We start from the raw sequence: 8,274 nt of genomic DNA on the forward strand, positions 1-8,274 counted from the left end.
CAGGTATTAGAGAGGAAAGGAAACATAAATGTTCAATAAAATATGAATCAACATTCAACACTATTAATGCTTAGAAAAATGCAAATTAAAATTCTTATGAAATGATTCACACCTAGTAGATTTACAAAAATTCACAATAAAAAGTGTGACAATACTAAATGTTGGCAGGGTTGTGCAACAACAGAAATTATATCCTATGGTTGGGGAGTATTAACTGATTGAGGCATTATGAAAGATAACCTGTCATTACTAAGTAAGGTTTAACATATACATAGTTGATGACCCAGAAATTTCATTTTCATGTGCAAATCTTAAAGAATAGTTTATCTTGTTTTGAATATCTGAGACAGAATATTCATAATAATATATATATTTTTGTTTGTTTGTTTTGAGATGAAGTCTTGCTCTTGTTCCCCAGGCTGGAGTGCAATGCTGCCATCTCAGCTCACTGCAACCTCTGCCTCCTCAGTTCAAATGATTCTCCTGCCTCAGCCTCCCGAGTAGCTGGGATTACAGGCCTGACTAATTTTTGTATTTTTAGTAGAGATGGGGTTTCACCATGCCACGTTGGTCTCGAACTCCTGACCTCAGGTGATCCACCCACCTCAGCCTCCCAAAGTGCTGGGATTACAGGTGTGAGCCACCACCACCGTGCCTGGCCTTTGTAATGATAGTGTCAGTAATAATAAAAAAAGAAACCTTGAAACTATCAAAAGATATATGAACAATAGAATGAACAAAAACAAAATTGTAAGATATCCAACAATGGACTTTTCTACAGCAGTATAACTCAATGAATTGTGGATAAGTGCAGCCACAAGTTTCAATCTTGTAATTATGTCTTGAGAGAATATGCAAATAATAGAGAATCATATATATGGTAGGATTACAGTTATAAAATGGGTATAGTAAAAAATAAAAGCAAATGCTCTTAGTAGGAATATATGTGTTTGCTAAAACTATCAAAGAATAGCAAGGAGATAAGTATCTCAAAATTTCACAAATGACTTCCTATGGGTTTAAGTAGAAAAGTGACACAAGGGGACTTCAAAGGGCCTGGTATTATAATATTTCTTACATTCCATGTATAGAGGCATTCTCTTATTATAAAAACCTAGATACATAGATAGATAGATACAGACAGATATGGATAAAATAAACACTTTTATATGTGTAATCTTTCACAATTAAAAAAGAGAAAATATTATAAAATACCGTTTTTCCACGTTTATAGAACAAGAGTGTACAACAATGTCGTGAGAAGTTTTATGAAGGTGAGATAATTGAACTTGTTTACAGACTGGAAGGAAGGTACATAAGTGATGATGAAATTTATAATATTGGCTCAAATTATATTATGGATGAAGCAAGGTCTCTAAAGAAATGGAGTGGAAGTAAACTTCAGTGCATGTAGAGGAATATCTTTTCCCAGGAGACGGGACATCACCTTGAGACCAGAATAAAGTGGCTGAAGATGAGTGTAGTTACAGTAATTTAGTTACTCTGGAGTTAGGCATCTGAGAAAATTCATACTTTGTAGTTTTAGTTTTTCCTTGTGAAAAAAGAAGAGGCAAGTTCTTGCTCAGAAAGTGTGAGATGGAAGTAGTGGAGAGAAAAGAAGAAAAATATTTACTTGGTCAACATAGAGCTGCTCATTGATATCTGATTCTCATATTCTTCTGGGCACCATGAAGCACCAAATTCCTGCCCTTTTGTGGTTTAATGGGACCAGACTTCTAATTCTGGTCAATGAGTTTTGGGTAGAAGTGGTGTGTGTCACGTCCAAGCTGGAGCACTGCTCCTGAATGCCAGCTGTACTTTGACCTTCCTCAGTAACTGTGGAAGAATGTATCAACATTGATGCTACATCGGCCTTGATGCCTGAGTGATAATGAGGCCACTCGATTCAGACAAGTAGAGTGAGTGAAAAGCAAACATTTGGTTTTCAATATTATGAACATTTCAAAATTGTTTGTTATCTAATATACCTGATACAGTTTAGAATAGTTTTTTGGCTTTTGCTTTATTTTTGTAAATTTTTTTGGATTTTTTTTTTTTTTTTTAAATAAAGAGAATGGGAGAGAAACCTTGGGAGGAAGTAGCATTCTTGCTTACTAGCACTTGGGATCTAGTTTTAGTTCCTGTAAAACAGATTATTTGGGTTTTTTAATTTGTTTCCTTGTTTTTAATTTTAATTTTACTTTCAATGTTGGCTTTTGAGGTATGCTTCTTTGATGACTAGTTTGTTGAGGTTTCTAACATGAAGGTGTGTTGAATTTTATCAAAGCCTTTTCTGCATTTATTGAGATAATCACACAGTTTTTGTTTTTAATTCTGTTTATGTGATGAATCACATTTCCTAATTTGCATATGTGAAACCAACCTTGCATCCCAGGAATAAAGCCTACTTTATCATGGTGGATTATTTTTTTTTTTGATGTGCTGCTGGATTTGGTTTGCTAGTGTTTTGTTGAGGATTTTTATGTCTATGTCCATCAGGACTACTGGCCTGAAACTTTCTTTTTCACTGTATCTCCCAGGTTTTGGTATCAGAACCTGGCCTCATAGATGCTGGGTTAGGGAGGAGTACCTCCATCTCCATTTTTTTGAATAATTTCAGTAGGATTGCTACCAGCTCACCTTTGTGCATCTGGTAGAATTAAGCTGTGAATCCATCTGGTTCAGGGCTTTTTCTGGATGGTAGGGTGTTTTTTAAATTACTGATTCAGTTTCAGAACTCATTATCATGTGTTCAAGATTTTGTTTTCTCTCTGATTCAATCTTGGGAGGCTGTATGTTTCCAGGAATTTATCCATTTCTTTCATGTTTATAGTTTATAACAGGGTTTACTGTATATCTGTGGTGTCCATGGTAATGTCCCCTCTGTCGTTTCTTATTGTGTTTATTTGAATCTTCTCTTTTTTTCTCTATTAATCTATTAATCTGGCTAGTGGTCTATCAATCTTATTTATACTTTTGAAGAACAAATGTTTGGTCTTGTTGGTATTTTGCATGGGTTTTCATGTCTCGGTTGTTCAGTTCAGCTCTTATTTTGGTTATTTATTTTCTTTTGCTTCCTTTGTGGTTAGTTTGCTCTTGTTTTTCTCGTTCCTCTAGGTGTGATGTTAGGTTGTTAATTTAAGATCGTACTAACTTCTTCATATAGGCATTTAGTGTTATAAACTTTCCTCTTGACACTGCTTTAGCTATATCCCAGAGATTCTGTTATGTTGTATATTTGTTTACATTCATTTCAAAAAATATTTTGATTCCTGCCTTAATATCAGTCTTTATCCAAAATCTGTTCAGGAGTAGATCATTTAATTTCCGTATAAATTTATGGTTTTGAGAGATCTTTTTGGTATTGATTGAAAGTGATTTATATACCAGAAACAACTGGCTGAAGAATTGGAGAGTCATCAAACCAAGGAAAAGATTTTCCTAAAAAAAATCTATGCTAGTTGGACAATACAAAGGAACACTGTTTATGAATAAATTTAGGAGAGTACTCAAAATTGAGAAGTAGAATCAATTTTAGAGTTTCAAGTAGAGATCGCACGGATACTTAAGTTAATAGTATTCAAAACGTGTAAATAATTTCTTAGTCACACAAATATAAAAATATCACTGTTGCCTTAAGAAATTGTCCTGTTGCCCTGTCAAATTTCTATAAAAAGGCAAACAAACTAATACATTTTTTTTAAATTTATTTATTTATTTATTTATTTATTTATTATACTTTAAGTTGTAGGGTACATGTGCATAACGTGCAGGTTTGTTACATATGTATACTTGTGCCATGTTGGTGTGCTGCACCCATCAACTCATCATTTACATCAGGTATAACTCCCAATGCAATCCCTCCCCGCTCCCCCCTCCCCATGATAGGTCCCTGTGTGTGATGTTCCCCTTCCTGTGTCCAAGTGATCTCATTGTTCAGTTCCCACCTATGAATGAGAACATGCGGTGTTTGGTTTTCTGTTCTTGTGATAGTTTGCTAAGAATGATGGTTTCCAGCTGCATCCATGTCCCTACAAAGGATGCAAACTCATCCTTTTTGATGGCTGCAAAACTAATACATTTTTAAAACAAATCGCCACCAAATATTATCAACATTTGAATTCTTTTTTTCATGTTACGAATTTTAAGCCAGATCATTTTATTCTTGAAGAAGACAAATGTCTTTAAAGAAGCTTCCAACTTATTCTAACATACCTTTTCTGAAATTAGTTTCAGAAATTTATAAATTATTAAGTGATGTAACATTTTTATGTATTCAAAATTAAATGTCATACTATATGTTTAATTACACTTATATGTAAAGTTCAAATAAAATAAAACAGGACATAATTATCTAGAATATTCAAGGTTTTTTAACCTTTTCTTTGTACCATTATCTAATATCTTTGCATAGGTAAATCCTATGACTCCCGTCTCAGAATAATATTTTAATACATTAAACAGAATACATATAATTACAGTGAAAAGTAATAGTAACAAAATATATTACCAAAACACAGCCTTTGAAGGAATGATGTAATGGCTCCAGGTTAAGAATCTAGAAAATATATATTTCATTAAAATGATGATTTTCACGTGTACATAAACTTCTTTAAAAGTTTTTAATCATGGATTACTCGTATATAGAACTGTTGATTTCTATATGTTGATCTTGTATGTGGTCACTTAATTATCTTCTTAGTTATAATAGTATTTCTGTTAACTCTTTTTCTAGGTATACAATACAGTAATAACATCTGCAATAAAACTTGTTTCAATATTTAATGTTTATAAATAATATTTTTGATTATGTAAGTTATATAAGCTTACTGCAAAAAAATGAAAAAACACAGAAAAATATGTAGAGATGGGTCTTGTCAATATTTAATGTACACATTTCCAGAATGTTGGTATCATTTCATTTTAATAAAATCCTGTTATTTCTAACAACGTTTCCAACAACGCTGATGGAATTGGAAGATATTATGTTAAGTGAAATAAGCCAGGCAGTGAGAGACTAGTATGTGGAAGCTAAATATATATATATATATATATATATAAAACTCCTGGAGATAAAGAATAGAATGATGTAAAATGCCAGAGGCTAGGAAGGGTAGCTTGGGGGAAAAACAAAGAGGGGATGATTAATGCGTACATACATACAGTTGGAAAGAAGAAATAAGATTGAGTGTTCTGTAGTACAATAGAACAACTACCGATAACAATAATTTATCGTACACTTAAAAATAACTAAAAGGATGGCATTGGAATGTTCCTGACACAAAGGAACATTGTGTTGAAGTGATGAATATCCCAATTATCCTGATTTGATCATTACACATTTTTTGCTGTGTCAAAATAACAGATGTACACCATAAATATTTACAACTATTATGTATACATAGTAAATACAAATTTAAAAAATAAAAATAAGTCTCGAACATATCCAAAGCTGGTAAAGAAAGGGAGTGAAAGCCATTTCATGTGCCTCGGGCAAAAGGATCTTTACTGCATTGTTAATATTCCCTATTGACAGCTTAGTAATAGCTATCAAAAATTTTGTGACTATACCTTTGACTCAGCTATTTTACATCTAAAATTTCTTCTGAGCAAAAACCTTATAAATTTGCACAAAAATTATCTACAACTATGTTTATGCTAATATTTTGAATAAAATTGGCTACTGTTCACTCAATGCTTACTATGTGCCAAGTATTATGCTAAAACTTTTATGTACATGACCTCATTTCAGCCTTGCAAAAACCTCATTGCCCCTTTCTTTTTAATTTCTATTAACTGGGGAGACTATTTAGGCTTAGATCTTAGGTAAGTTAGTCAAGAATGCACAAACAATAAGTATGTAAGTTAAAGTTATCCATCTCCAGAACCTGATAAAACAGCAAAAGGAAAAGGAACAACAACAACCTAAACCATTTTTTAAAAGTACATTGTAGCATATTAAACAATAGATTGCTATGAAGACATCTTCAAGGGATGATACAAAGAAAAAATTAAGACATTGTAAAAATGTTCCCTAAAAAGTTGAACATATATACTTTTTAATGTAATCTAAGTGTTGATAAAATATTAATAGGCAGAAAATAAAATTGGGACAATACTAAATATTTTATACATTTATATTTTCTTAATTATATATTGTAATACTTTCCATTTCATTCAGTGATTACTTAGTATTTTGTGTATGGATAATAAAATATACTTGATATTATGTTGAACCTTTAGGCTAATATTTTTTGTGATAAACAGTGTTGTAATGAGCATCTTTGAAAATACTATCTGATCACATTAATTTGTCTTTTATATTATTTTTATACAAATGCATTTTAAAATACTGTAAAACACCTCTATGTAATTAACTCAATTTGAGGCTTTCATAGATGTTTCATTATCTATTTGTACGTTTTAGTACCAGAATAACATTAGTTATATTATAGCTTATCTATGATAAATTTTAACATGTTTGTAACACAAGATCCTCATTCTCATTTTTATTTTAGAATGTACTATGCTTTCTCATCTATTTATGGTTTAATAAAATATTTAGAAAGAGTTTTCAAAAATTTTAATGGTGATTTTAATTGGCATGTCTGCTACATAAATATATCATGTATTTTTATTTCACTTGTTGACATGATAATTTTCATTTATCAGTGCTTTTTAATGTCAAAGTTTCGTGTTAGGTTAATTCATCAAAAGTTGACATATTTATTGCTATCATTAAAGGGTCTAATTTTAAATTTTTATCTAATTTATGGAAAAAAGCTTATTAAATTTTTAATAGTTTATTGGTTGATTCTTCTGGGTTTGTTAGGAAATGTCAAATCATCTGTTAATATTAATGATGTTTTGTTCCCAGTCTTTTCTTGACTAGCACATAAAAAACACCACTAAATGATGCAAAAGCTTTGACTGTCTTGTTCTTGACTAAAATGGAAATATATTTAATGTTTCGGCTGATGCATTGTGTTGCCTTTGATTTACTATAGAATTTTAACATATTTTGTTATGTTAATAGATTTCTAAATATTAAACTGGCTTGCATTTCTGGATAAAAATGCTAGTTTTCTTCAGTGTATTTAATATATTGCTAAACTCCGCTTACCAATGTTTTTTGAATAATATTTTCACCATTTGTTTGTATTCAGATTTCTCAATACTTTTTTTTTTTTTTTTTTTTTTTGAGATGGAGTTTTGCTCTTGTTGCCCAGGCTGGAGTGCAATGGTGTGATCTTGACTCACTGAAACTTCTACCTTCTGGGTTCAAGCAATTCTCCTGCCTCAGCCTCCCGAGTAGCTGGGATTACAAGCATGCGCCACCACACCCAGCTAATTTTGCATTTTTAGTAGAGATGGGGTTTCTCCATGTTGGTCAGGCTGGTCTTAAACTCCTGACCTCGTGATCCACCCGTCTCGGCCTCCCAAAGTACTGGGATTACAGGCGTGAGCCACAGCACCCAGCCCTTTTCAGTACTTTTTTTTTTTTTTTTTTTTGAGATGGAGTTTCTTGTTGCCCAGGCTGGAGTGCAATGGCGCGATCTCGCTCACCCCAACCTCGGCCCACCCTCGCCGCTCCCCGACCCGGGTTCAAGCAATTCTCCTGCCTCAGCTGCCGAGTAGCCGGGATTACAGGCATCCGCCACCATGCCCGGCTAATTTTTTGTATTTTTAGTAAAGGTGGGGTTTCACCATATTAGCCAGGCTGGTCTCGAGCTCCAGACCTCAGGTCATCCACCCGCCTCGGCCTCCCAAAATGCTGAGATTACAGGCGTGAGCCACCGCGCCCGGCCCTTTCAGTACATTCTTTATCCATTCTCCTTTTTGTCTTTGTTATTAGATAGATTTCAGCTTCATAAAAGCAACTCATTCATTAAGGAATGTTGTACATATTAAAAAGCACGAGAAGGCCGGGCGCGGTGGCTCACGCCTGTAATCCCGACACTTCGGGAGGCCAAAGCGGGCAGATCACGAGGTCAGAAGATAGAGATCATCCTGGCCAAACATGGTGAAACCACGTCTCTACTAAAAACACACAAAAAAGGTTAATTGGGCGTGGTGGCAGGTGGCTGTAGTCCCAGCTACTCGGGAGGCTGAGGCAGGAGAATTGCTTGAACCCGGGAGGAGGAGGTTGCAGTGACCAAGATCGCACCACTGCACTCCAGCCTGGCAACAGAGCAAGTCTCTGTCAAAAAAAAAAAAAAAAAAAAAAAAAAGAAAGAAAAAGAAACAAACAAACAAAAAAAACATAGTGGACCC

This window comes from Macaca mulatta, chromosome 4, assembly GCF_049350105.2.
Source record: "Macaca mulatta isolate MMU2019108-1 chromosome 4, T2T-MMU8v2.0, whole genome shotgun sequence".
NCBI lineage: Eukaryota > Metazoa > Chordata > Mammalia > Primates > Cercopithecidae > Macaca > Macaca mulatta.